General features: G+C 47.7%; 1 protein-coding gene across 22 annotated transcripts in view; it reads right to left on the bottom strand.

Annotated features, from left to right (window-relative positions):
- Window positions 1–13,741, bottom strand: part of CACNA1C (calcium voltage-gated channel subunit alpha1 C) — a 638,552-nt gene that overhangs the window by 299,527 nt on the left and 325,284 nt on the right. The window lies entirely within an intron of this gene.

The following is a 13,741-nucleotide window of genomic DNA, read 5'->3' as shown; positions in this document are numbered from 1 at the left end:
CCCTTCCCACAAAGGGTTAGAGTGCAGCAGCCAAGCAAAGGAGCCACCCCTGTCTCAAGTCCCTGGGCGGGGGTATTAAGGGAGCTCTTCCATCTCAGGGAGAGGGTCAAACTGTACCCAAAGCCCCATATTCCTGGGGTCTGTGACAATGACAGTTGCTAGGGCACTGAGGGGGCACCTCACAGTTGTTACCAAAAACAACAATACTAGGAAAGCTCTTCTGGCTTTCCCAGTAAGAATGTTTCATGATTTCTTCCTGTCCTGAGGTCCCCAGGTGAGAAGATGTCACAGCTTCCTTGTTCCTCTGCAAGTTTCTAGCCTGCTGCCTCCTTTGGGCTGTCTCACCAGGAACTGTCTTGGGCATCTTTAGACCCCACACATCCTCTCCCCTGGACCCATGCTCCCCTCTCTTTCTGCAGCTTTGGGTGGCGTAGGCCACCCTCTTCTGACCTGGAATGCTGGAGAAGCATTTCAAAGTGCTTCTCTAGACATAGTCTCAGTCAGTGATGATAACTCTGTGGAAGGTAGGCAGGATGTAAGGTACGGAGGCCCCCAGCTGCCCAGCTTTCAGATAAGGAATGGTGGCTCCCAGAAGTCATCTGGTGAGTGGCCAGTCTCCTGATGCACAGACCAGAGCTCTGCCCGACTCAGCACCACCCAGCCGTGCTGCCCTTCGCTTCCACAGAGTATCCAGATGCAGGGCATATAGTTTGGAAAAGCTTATTCAGTGTGAAAACTTTATATTTAGAGACAAAAAAACACATCTTGCTTTTAAAATGCAAACTTCACAAGGTAAAGCTCAATACAGTTTTCTTGGCCTGGGAGCTCAAAGGTGTGAAGGATTCTCCAGGGGAGGGGCAGGTATGTGGAAGAGGCCTTCAGAGCTGGGTTATTGGATTTTGCCCGAGAACAGTGGAACTCAGAAAATGCAAATAATGGCATCAAAACAGTGCATTGATATTTAAAGCACAGAAATGAAAAGTCCTCCTTCTTACCTTTTGGAAAAAGCCAAAGGGCTCTCTTCCTTCTAACTGCCCCTCCAGCTTGGCCTGAGTTTATTTCAAGCCTGGGCCTGCCCTCAGGCCAATGATAGAGATTCAGGAGCGAAAGGCCCAGGGACCAGGCAGGGGCCTCCTGGACCAGCCCTTTGGGGCACCACACTTCAAAGTCCTTCCTGCCTGCCAAGGGCACTTGTTGTGACTCATCTGAGGGACAAAGCACGCTGTCTGCCACAGCTAGCTGCCCGAGAGCTAACTATGCTTTCTCCTGACTGCCCCTCCCTACCCCTAAATCAGAAGCTCTGACAGAGCAGTGAGTAAGATTTATCAGAAGGCTCATGGCTTTGGAAGCCAGCAGGATGCCCTCTGCAGACACTCTAATCCCACTCACAGGTGATGGGGTGTTTCCATCCTCACCAGCTTTGCTGCTCCACTGTCTCTATCATCCGCCAGCATTGAGTGTATTGGGCTTCTGTTTTGTGCCAGACACTTGGTACACATAAATTCCCCTGCAACCACAAGCCTGATTACCATTTCCAGAGCCGTGGACTCTGGACTGGTCCAGGGCCACACAGTCAATCAAGAGCAATGAGCGTCTGAATGCAGGTGCCGCCTCCGCGGCACGTGTGTTGCTGCTGCTTACCTGACTTGCTCCTAGAGCGCTAAAGCTCCTGGGGGCTCTGAATAATTGCCCTGGAGTGACTTTGTGTCTGGGATGGGCCTGTCACTCAACTGAGCTCCCACTCATGCCTGTGAAGTCTGGAGTGATTCTAATGATCTAGCCCCCATTCTACCGCTCAAGGACTTCGATTCAAAATCCAAGACACAAGCAAAAAGCCAAACAAAACAAAACAAAACCCAATACCTGTTTACTCTTCTTCTTGATGGATAACACTCCACAGTCCCCAGAGTTTAAGTGTGGAAGCAAGTGTGGTTTAGCACAGGGGTTCTCCACTTGGATCCACTGATGATCTTTAGAGTGTGGCTTGTGAATACCTTGTAATTCTAAGCACAATGTTGTACGTATGTGCATGGATGTATCTTTCTGGGGCAAGTCCAAAGCTTTCATCAGATATGAAAAGAGGTTGGTGAACCCCAAATAGTTTAGAACTACTAACAGGCTAAACAGTTTGAGAGACAGATGTATGGCCCAGAAGTATCCAGACCAAGAAAGAGCTGAGACAGTGCAGCAGCCTGCCCTGGGCCTCCAGCCTGGACTCCAAGTGACCAGATTCCTGGGTTTGGGATCCTTCAACAGTTTGGTTTTATGAAGTGTTCACGTACTTCTGAATGGTGTGGCTCGGCCAGGCTTGGCCCCACGCCTTTAGAAAACCGCTAATGAAACATTAAATAGTTGGAGAGGCCTAGCTTCATGCCAGAACTCTTGGCCAAGAGGCGCCTGCTGTGTGGCCATAGGCCAGGGGCTGCTAGGTCCCCAGAAAATGTACTAGGTGGTGACAGGGCAAGTCCTGGTGACAACAACTCACCCTGTTCACAAGGGCCCTAAGTTTTGGGATCCTCAGCTGGTGTTTTGGAGGACCACAGGCCTGGGCAGCAAGCCACTGCTTAGCTGAATCAAAGCTCAGCACATTCCCCAGGTCAGAGGCCACAGACCCAGTTAAACCTGACCTGAACCACTTGGGCAGCTGGATCGCCTTTCTGCCCCCAACCACAGAAAGAGAAAAATCATCCCTCTTCTTCTGGGGCAGGCCTCTTTGTCCCCTTGACTCAGACACCGAAAGGGAGCAGAAACAGCTTTGCTAGTGTTGCATGCAGAGACAATCAGGCTGCAAAAATATTTCCATGTTTCCCAGTGTGCTTTCTCTCTTCACCTCTTTCTGTTGCTCCCCAACTCAGAAGGCTTGAACAGATGTGTGTCACTGAAAGATACACAACTTGGCACAGATAGAACCCCAGGAAATAACCCAGCACCCTAAAAGACCATCAGAGTGTCGGACCCAGGGGCTGAGACTGTACAAAAGACACCATGCACATACACTTCCTGGTCAGCAGAACTGTTTCAGCAGGCCAGGGACAGCCCCTGCTGAGGTTCAACACCAGGAATGCAGACATGGGGATGGGCACCGGGCACCAGGCTCCAGTGAGGTAGACTGGAATCTACTCATTGTGAGATCTTGACAAATTAATCCCTCTGAACACCGGGGACCCTAGCACCGGACCCTGGCTTGTAAAGATTAAATAAGATGACGTGTGTTTGTGCCTAGCACCTTCTAAATTCTCAACCAAAGGCAGATAATGGTATGAGCAACTGCTCATGTGGCTCAGATCTGTGCTAATGTCAATGCAAAAGAGAAAGTCGGGGGTTCGGCTACCTTTTTTCAGATCATAGGGTTCAGGGATGCACATAGAGGTGCTGCGTTGAAAGGAATACATGGGAAGCCTCAGGCTGGAAACAGGAAACAGCTCTAGCCTGGAAAACCTGGTTTCTCCTGGATGGTTCCAGCAGCCACTTGGCTCTTCCAGAGGGTCAGAGGGACCCGACTTGCTTTCCCTGTAACTACAGCCTCTGGCCACTGGGGGCGCACTGAGTCCCTCTGTCTTCAGGGTCATGAAAAAAAAAAAAAGCCCCTTTTCCTTTATTCAGTTAAAATAAGGCTGGTCACTTTGAGAGGCCAAGGCAGATGGATCATATGAGGCCAGGAGTTCGAGACCAGCCTGGTCAACACGGTAAAACCCCATCTTTACTAAAAATACAAAAATTAGCTGAGCATGGTGGTGTACACCTGTGTTTCCAGCTACTCGGGAGGCTGAGGCAGGGGAATCTCTTCAACCAACAAGGCAGAGGTTGCAATGAGCTGAGATCATGTCACTGCGCGTCAGCCTGGGCAACAAAGCAAGACTCTGTCTCAAATATTAAAAAAAAAAAAAAAAGCTAGAGAAAAGGAAATAAGGCTGGAGTGCGGGCACAGTGCTTCCTGTCTGTAGTTCCAGCTACTCTGGAGGCTGAGGCAGGAAATCACTTGAGCCTGGGAGGTCGAGGCTGCAGTGAGCTATGATTGTGCTACTACACTCCAGCCTGGGCAACAGAGTGAGATCCTGTCTCTATTAAAATAAGTAAATAAATAAATAAATAAGGCTGGGAATTTTCAAATGAAAATTTCACTAGAAAACTAAGTGAAACAAACAAAAAGGCAAGTTGACAGTGAAGAATTTGGATCCTAATTGAACTTAAGTCTAGCCTTACACTGGCTTTGCAGATATAGCTTATGGTACATCTGGCCAAGTTACAGATGGTAAACCAAACCATTCCGATTTCTCACCCGAGACTCACTGAGTTGGTACTACTTCTTGTGTTTTCTCCAAACGTGGGCTCTAGCTCCTGATCCTGATGGCCCTGGATAAGGAAGACTCTTCCTGACAGAGGTGTCCACTCCCCATCCCTTTACACCTGGAGCCCTTCCTACTTGATGCCATTCTTGTCACCAATGCACTTCTGAAGACCCCTTTGGATGGGCCCAGAGAGGAGACCTTCCAGAACCCCATCCAGGGTTTTACAGTCTGAAAACACTTTACATTCACAAACTCAGTAAATGAGATGACATCATTTCCACTAAGGAGAGGAGGTGGCCATTCTCTCCAGGCAGCAGGGGATTTTATAATTAAGTAAAAGATTTAATATTTAAAGGTATACTTGCAGGGGAAGGTCGCTCAAATTTATTCTACATCTTCCCTTGAAAATCAAGCATGAAGAATGGAGAAATTTTTATTAGTCACTCTTATCTTTTCAAACTCTTGGATTATAAAGCCTGTGTTTATCATGGCTGTGTCGAAGTTACTCCTGTGGGTCAGGGACCAGTTCCTGCGTCCACACCAGAGAGAAGCTGCATCAGGAGTAGGAGGAGGGCCATATGGGAGTCCAGACGACAGGCCTCCGCCTGGCCCATGCTGGTTCACCTTGGCACCTTGGAAAATTGTGGAGCTTCTTCTCCAGTGTCCCTCCTTTTCCCTTTTTTTTTTTTGTTTAGAGACAGGGTCTTGCTCTGTTGCCCAGGCTGCAGTGCAGTGGCAAAATCATAGCTCACTGCAGCCTCGACCTCCTGGGCTCAAGGGATCCTCCTGCTTTAGCCTGTAGCTGGGACTGCAGGCACATCACACAGGTAATTTTTATATTAATTTTTGTAGACATGTAGAGATGGGATCTGGCTATGTTGCCCAGGCTGGTCTTGAACTCCTACCCTCCCATGATCCTCCCACCTCAGCCTCCCAAAGTGCTGGAATTACAGGTGTGAGCCTCCACGCCCAATCCCCAGTGTCCCTTTTCAGCCTAATTCAGAGATGTAAACCCTTTCCTGAATTTTAATTCCCTAAAATAAGAAATTTTGATCTTAGAACTTTCTTAGTAAGAAAACCAGTACCCGACAAGGATTTAAACCAGAGAGAATAGAGAACCAGCATCTACAGAGCCTTTGTGTTACGCATTTGATAAACATCATTTAATCTCTGCAACAACCCTGCACAGTAAGTATTTTTATCCTCTTTTGCAGACTAGAAACAGAGGCTCGGAGAAGTTCTATGGCTTGCCCCCAGCTATACAGCTAGCAAGGAGCGGGGGTAAGCTTTGGGCTGTCAGGCCACACTTGCCCAAAGTTACACAGCTAGTAGATGGCACAGCCAGAAAATGAGAAGGATTCCAGTCAGAAGCGTGTACTCTAGCCTCACTACTGGATGCTACAGTCTTCACTGGAGGAGGAGATGGTGGAGGGCCAGCCAGCAGGGTTTGAGTCCATGGTCCAGGCCTAGAGCTAGCAGTCATTCACACGCCACTCACCCCTTCTCTGCTTGGCTGGTGATCAGTTAGAGGCCTCCTCAGTCCAGCCTGCATTTTCTGCTTGGTTTGCAGTTTGCCAGGCGGCTTCTATGGTAAGACAGTGGTCTGGAGGCCTTGCCTGTCCTAGTGAGCCCAGGTTTCTGTGGGAGATGAAGCTGCAGCCTTAGCTTCCAGCTACGAGGCAGGACAGTGCACTTTCAAGGGCTGTTGACTCAGGAGCAGCTCCCGGGGTGAGGTCTGGCTGAGAGGCATGTGTTTGTATAGAGGCTTGAAGTGCACGACAGTACTTTGCTGTGCTAATACTAGAGGGTTAATGGTAGTCAACAGTCTACACAAGGTAAGGACACAGGGTTCTTACGGAGGCAAGGATTGGTCTAGGAATTTCAGCAAAATAGCAAAGTCCAGATGGACACAAAGAAAAGCTCCCTAGCTGCCATACTTCTGCTGAACGCATCCATGAACACATCCATGTGGGATGGGGCCAGCCCTGAGAACATTCTGCCAACATGCTCTCCTCCCCCAGGTAAAGGCCCCGGGGCAGGTTCTCAGGTACAATCTTCTGCCTCCCATTTGGGCATCAGCAACATTCCTCCAGCCCAAGTTCAGGTCCTGCTGCATGCAGAATAATGCAAAGGACCTTTTTACACCCAGGCATCTTGGAGACACAAAATCACCCCATGACAAATCCCCTCTAAAGAATACTAAGGAAAATAGCTCAGGGAGGAATGAAAAGTGTGCTTTGAGCTTGGGCCCAGACACAACGGTTTCTCAGAAACCCACCCCCAGCTGATGGATGCATGCAAGGGGCTGGCAAATCAGATGCTTTTTCTCCCCAGCAGCTGACAAAGTCTGCTTAGGTGCCCAGACAGGTGAAAGCTAGCAGGGCCTCTGCAGCTTCCTGGAAGGAAGAGGCTATGGTGCTAAATTTCCCTAATGAGCTCATAACTTTCAAAAAAAAAAAATAGAAAAATGAAGTTACTGTGGATGCACAAAAGCAAATTATCAGATGGAAGTGGTTATGATGGTAGCTGTGGAAAGACTACATAGATGGCTCAGTAGAAATAATTCTCACATTTACATTTCTCTCTCTTATGTTTAACATCATGGAGCAATTTATTATAGGTCAATGCCTGGAAAAAATGTTGACTTGAAAATTGTAAGAATTCTTCAGCTTATATGATAAAAATACCATCTGGTTTTCTTCACCTCAGAACTAGGTTTGGAAACTAGATAAGCAGATCGAGCATAGATACTCTACTAAGTTCCAAAAGGCAGGATTAGGAAGATGATGAAATGCAGAGTTTAAAACAAGGCTGTCCAGCGGAACTCCTGGGAAACACGGGAACGCTCTGCGCCCATGTTGTGCAGCACGGTGGCCACCAGCCACGTGGCAGCTGAGCACCTGATACGCAGCCAGTGCCACTGAGGAACTGAACTTTACATTTTATTTATTTTAATTAATTTAAATTTAAATAGCCACACTTGGTTAGTGGCTAGTGGATTGGATAGCCCAGGTCTAGAGGGCAAACAGAGTGGGTGCTCTTTCAGAAGTCACTGTAAAAAGGGACTTCCTTAAAACTCCATTAACCTGAAAAGAAATACTTTTAATTAAACCCCAGCTCACCCTCCATCTTCACACCTTGTCTTTGCCCCACTTCAAGCGCTCAGAAGGAGCAGCCTACACCTTGCTGTTTCCTCCTCTCTGCCTCCGGCCCACTCTCGTGGCTCCTGCCCGTGACTTCAAGAAAACTGCTCATCCAGCGTCCTCGGCTTGACCCTGCTTCCTTCTGGGCTACCCTGACAGTTTTGTTCTTGGTTCCCTCCCAACTGCTGACTGCTGCTTCTGAACAGCCTTTCATGGTTGCCCTTTCTTTGGGGTTAGACGTTGCCCAGAAATCAACCCTGGGTTCCCAAGTCCTCTCGCTCCACACTTGCTCCCTGAGTCATCCATCCACAATCACATCTTCGATCAGTGCACCGAGGGGTCAGTATTTCTGACATGAATCTGTCCCTCGAGCCCCAGACCCATAGATACAAACTCCTAATGGACGTGTCCATGTGGATGCACCACAAACACCCAAACATGCCCCAAATGGCCTTTGGTGACGTCAGACTCAGCTGCTCTCCTGCTCCCTGTCTCGGTGAAGGGAAAGCCTATCTTCTTGGTCTTCCAAAGCAGGCTTGTCTCATCTTGGCATTTTTGTGTTCCTCACCTTCCACGTCAGTCACTGCATCCTATCGTCTCAGCTGCCAAATGCTCTCTTAGAGTTGCCTCCTTCTCTTTGTCCTCTCTGACCCTGCCTTAGTCCAGAAGCACCACACCGCCACTGCTGTGTGGAGAGTCTCTGAGGTGACCTCTCCACTTCTAGTGGTTGCCTACCCTGGCCTTCTCCACACCTTCACCAGATGTGTCTACTAAGCTCCAGCATGCCACAGGCCGCTTCAGACCTTGCACTCACGCACAAAGAGATCACAAATGCACAGAATGAATGATGCCTCCAGAAGGTGAATGGGTCCTGTCAGGGCCCTGTCCCGTTCCCAGCTTTAGCTCCTGCTCTCTCTTTTACCCACTGTGCCTTCGTTCCACACTCTTGGCACACATTCCCTCTCCTGCAGCCCTATTCCCCAAGAAATCCTGATCATCTTCAAAGCCCAGCTCTCCTGTCACCTCCTCTTCTCGAATCCCTCCAAACTCATCCCTTCTTCTGCTTTGTTCCCAAAGCACTTCGTCCATAAAGCTATTACTTACCAAAACTGAAGTCAAAACTTATCACACTGAATTATGGCGAATTTTATTTGTGTCTTTCTTCCCCAAAAGTTTTTTAAGGCAAGGGTTATATCTTATTGTTGGTTCTAGTATCTGGAACAATGCCTACTCCATAGTGGCTCAGTGACTGTCCCCTAACGTTAAGCACTAGCCAAAAAAGAGTCTCTCGGGTTCTGTCCCCCATTACTCATCATAGGCAGGATGACTGCATGTCCTGGCTAGCCAAGGACAGTCCTCATTTACACCGGTTGTTGTTCTGGTGTTCCCAAAGATCATACCTGGGTTCCCAAGTCCTGTTTGATCACGGCCCCCTTTGGCATCTCTGTTTGAATGCAAAATTACATGGTCACCCTAGTCATAAGGTCTGGGCTTGGGGGACCTTTTACATAGAAATCTTAAAGAAGATGTACCTACAAAGAGTTTGGAAATCAAGCTGCCTAGAAATAAGGGAATGGGTCAAATAACCTCTCAACTTCTATTCAGTAATAAGGTGCAAGGACTCTATGATTTCTAGAAATATTCTTGAGAGATGCTATAATAAAAATTTAGCTACTTTAATTTCCTCAGCCTGGGAGTAGAAGGCATTCCAGGCAGCCTCCTGTGCACTCTGACAAATGAGAAGTAAGAGAGGAGGGAAATACGGGAGTTCACTATAACCAGCTGGAACTTACCCAGGGGACAGAAGGAGTGAAAGGAGGGATTCGGTGCTGGAGGGTTGGAAGAACGAGGGTGGATGAGTGGGCGGCACCAGAGCAGGAGCACACACACCAGTATCAGTGGGGACTCCGAAAGGCTGGTGACAGGAGGCTTCTTCTAAAATTGTGCCAAGGAAGAGAAAAATGGAGGCCCCAAGTGTGGACAATTAGGAGGCAATGGAGTCTCTGCAAAAGCAGTCATCAATGAAGTGAGGCCAGTCCAGGAAGCCTTGGCCATTCTAAATGCCTATCAGGTTAGACACAGGGCTTGTAAGATGACATCTGGCACTGATCACATTAAAAGGACACTCTCCTTCACTGACAGAGGACAGGATCACAATCTTCCCTTTTACTTAAAGTTTAGCCAGCTTGCCTCTCCTACTTCAAAACAAATGACAACAAAAATAGAAGATATCCCTTGATCCCAAAACTGTCCTCTTTCACCCCTCTCCTTCCCAGCACAGTGTCCTGGGGTTCAGATGCTTGTCTCCATCACTTGCCTCCCACTGCTTGGCACAGTGTGCCCTGACCTCTGCCTCAGCACTCCTCTGGCGCACTTGCCAAGTGCACCGGTGATCAACACATCTCCAAATCCAAAGGCCATGCCTCTGTCCTTATCTCATTTGACCTCTCCTATCAGCAAGAACAGGGGACTCTGTTCACCACCTCTATTCCCAACACCATCTTCCTTAGCTTCCATGACTCCACACTTTCCTGGTTTTCTCTCTCTCTAGCCACTCATCTCATCGCTGCTACTAGCTCTGTCTACCCTGGTCATTGATTAAATGTGATGCCCTATTCTCCTCCTACCCTAGTCATTCTTCCTAGACAATGAATGACCCTTGCTCCTATAGTGTCAGTTATCATACACTGATGACCCCAATCTACATTTCTCTCCCACATCTCTCCTCAAATTTCCAGAACTGAATTTCTAAGTGACTCCTAGACAACTGCACTTGGATATGTCATAGGCACTGCCAACTCCACAAACCCAACATGGACCATGAACTGATCAACTGCACTTGGATATGCCACAGACACTGCCAACTCCACAAGCCCAAAGATGAACCATGAACTGATAAACTGCACTTGGATATGTCATAGGCACTGTCAACTCCACAAACCCAAAGATGAACCATGAACTGATCAACTGCACTTAGACATGTCATAGACACTGCCAACTCCACAAGCCCAACACAGACCATGAACTGATCAACTGCACTTGGATATGTCACAGACACTGCCAACTCTACAAACCCAACATGAACCATGAACTGATCAACTGCACTTAGACATGTCATAGACACTGCCAACTCCACAAGCCCAACACGGACCATGAACTGATCAACTGCACTTGGATATGTCATAGACACTGCCAACTCCACAAGCCCAACACGGACCATGAACTGATCAACTGCACTTGGATATGTCATAGACATTGCCAACTCCACAAGCCCAACATGGACCATGAACTGATCAACTGCACTTGGATATGTCACAGACACTGCCAACTCCACAAACCCAATATGGACCATGAACTGATCAACGGATATGTCACAGATACTGCCAACTCCACAAGCTCAAAGATGAACCATGAACTGATCAACTGCACTTGGATATGTCAAGGCACTGCCAACTCCACAAACCCAACATGAACCACGAATTGATCAGCTCTCCCTACCTCTCTCATATTCTTAATACTTCCCTCACCTCCAACATCAAATCCAGTCATCATGTTCCATGATTCTGCTTCTTATTTTTCCCCAGCTTTATTAAGGTACAATTAACAAAAAACTGTATATTATTGAGATGTAAGATTGACATTGGTATACACTATGAAGTGCTTACCACAACCAAGGTGATCAACATATCCATCACCTCACAGTCACCATAGTCTTACATGTGTCCACCACACATAGCAAATTGTGTATGTATGTGGTGGGAACACATAAGACCTACGTCCTGAGCAAATTTCAAGCGTACATTTTTATTATAGTTACCATGCTGCACATTTGTTTTCTAGAACTTATTCATTTTACAACAGAAACTCTGTACACTTTGACCCAAATCCCTCCATTTCCCCCAGCCCCCCAGCCCCTGGCAACTACCTTTCTACTCTCTGCTTCTATGAGTTTCATTTCTTTAGATTCCACATATAAGTGAGACATGATTCTGCTTCTGAAACCCCTCCCTTTTATCCATTGCAGCAGCCTCTTCCCTACTCAAGGCTTGGTCTCCTGCTCTCTAGCTTCGTCTCTCCTGGACCACTGATCTGGGCAAGTTCTCTTAGTACAGATCTGGTAAGGGGGCTCCCTGGTTTTATGCCTCAGTGGGGTTTCATTGCTCCTAGGATAGAATCCAGACTCCTGAAAATGGCTTCCAAAGCCCCTCCTGCCCTGGCCCCTCTGCTGTCACTCCTCACAGGCTTTGTGGCAACTTCTTTCTGTTCCTTGCAGCTGCTGAGCTCTCTCTGGCCCTGGAGCCCTTTCACAGGATCTTCCAGTTGCAGGGAACAGCTTTCCACCTTCCTCTTTGCCTCAGGTGTCAGCCCTTGGCTCCACCTACTCTGGGAAGCCTTCAGGAAACCCCACAGACTCCTAGGAGCTAACCCTGGATGGAGCCTAGCACCTTCCATGCTATAGCTCTTAGTTCACTTATTAGTCATTGCTTCTTTCTTTCTTGTTTTTTTTTTTTGAGATGGAGTCTTGCTCCGTCACCCAGGCTGGAGTGCAGTGGTGCAATCTCGGCTCACTGCAACCCCTGTCTCCCAGTTTCAAGCGATTCTCCTGCGTCAGCCACCTGGATGGCTGGGATTACAGGCGCCCGCCATCAGGCCCGACTAATTTTTGTATTTTCAGTAGAGCCGAGATTTCAGCACGTTGGCCAGGCTGGTCTCAAACTCCTGACCTCAAATGATCCACCCACCTTGGCCTCCTAAAGTGCTAAGATTACAGGCATGAGCCACTGTGCCCGGCCAGTCATTGCTTCTTTAATCATCTGAGTCACCTCCTAACTGAAAGTGCTCTGAAGAAAGTGCCCTCCCCTGCCTTGCACACCACTGCCTCTCTAGGCCTGGAATAATGTTGGCATGTTATTGAATGAATAATGAATGGACAGAATTCTAAACCTGGAAAAACTAAAGTCAGTTTAAAAAGTCTGATTGTTAAAAGAGCTGTGAGAACCATCTTCATACCATGTCTAGCAGCAGCAAGCCCAGAATGTGGTCCGTCACAGGTATGGCAGTAATTTACTCTTCCTGCCTTTAGAAAGGCTGGGTCAGGTGGAGGAGTAGGGTGGCGAGAAGGCTGCCCCAGGAGTCAGGAAACCTGGTTTAGCTCATTTATCCATCCAGTAAACACTGACTGAGCATCTACTATGCTGGTGCTGCACTCCATGCTGGGATGCAGAGAAACAGGGCACGCCCTTGCCCTCAGGTGCTCAGTGTCTAATGGGGTGGAGATAGACAGAGATACATATAATCAGAAAGCACCATAAAATTCTAAAAGCCCCTTAATGAGAAGACACACAGGTCACAGAGGCAGAGTGGTGAACCTGTGTGGGGAGGAGGCATAGAAAGAGTTCACACAGGACAAAGTACTGAGCTGAGTTTTGGAAGATGAACAGGTACTTGCCAGGCAGACAAGGAAGTGACAGGCATTCCAGGCAGAAAAATCAGTGTGTCTAGGAGTAAAAACACAGAACAAAAAATAACATGGCATACGTGTTTGGGCCACTGCAGTTGATTGTGTGTGGAGGGACTGAAGAAAGTTGGGGGAAAGAGGAGAGTTTTTCTAAGAGATGAGGCTCGCTCAAGAGGCAGAAAGAGTCAGATCCTGGCTGGTGCTTCTCAACTCTGCTGCTCATCAGAATCAACTGGAGGAGCTTTAAAAAAATCATGTAAATACCTGAGCTGCAGCCGTGATATCAATGTTTAATGACTTGTTGGGGGGAGGGGGCTGATTTGTAGCATTTGCCAATTTCTATGGTATAAATACTCATGCCATGGTCAATTTCAAGCTACCAATGGGATGTCACTGACTGCAGAGTTGGGAAGAGATGTGTAGTAGTGTACCATTATATAGTATTTCCACCCAACAGATAAAATCAATAGAAATTACCTCGAAAGGTAGTAAAGTCATCAGGCAAACCTGACTTTTTAGTATTTATTACCTTTGTTTTTAACATGATGTACTTACTTACAAGTTTATATAATTTTTAATAATGGTCATTTAACAACCCACTCATAAGATTCCTGGAAGCGATGGCCTCTCCTGAGTCACTGGAGCTGGTTCCAGCTGTAGGACACGACTGGCCTCACCCAGGCCCACTCTATCGAATCACTACAGGTGAGACCCAGGCATGGGTAATTTTAAAAAGATTCCAGGTGATTCTAATGTACACCCGGGGTGAGAACCACCTATCTGTAGCCCATGTTAAGGAGTGTGATAGTTATCCTAGGGGCCATTGGGGCCATTGCAGGATTTCAAGACTT

This window comes from Pongo abelii, chromosome 10, assembly GCF_028885655.2.
Source record: "Pongo abelii isolate AG06213 chromosome 10, NHGRI_mPonAbe1-v2.0_pri, whole genome shotgun sequence".
Classification (NCBI taxonomy): Eukaryota; Metazoa; Chordata; class Mammalia; order Primates; family Hominidae; genus Pongo; species Pongo abelii.
Note: the sequence above shows the minus strand (reverse complement) of the source record. Positions and strands in the feature narration are given on the sequence as shown.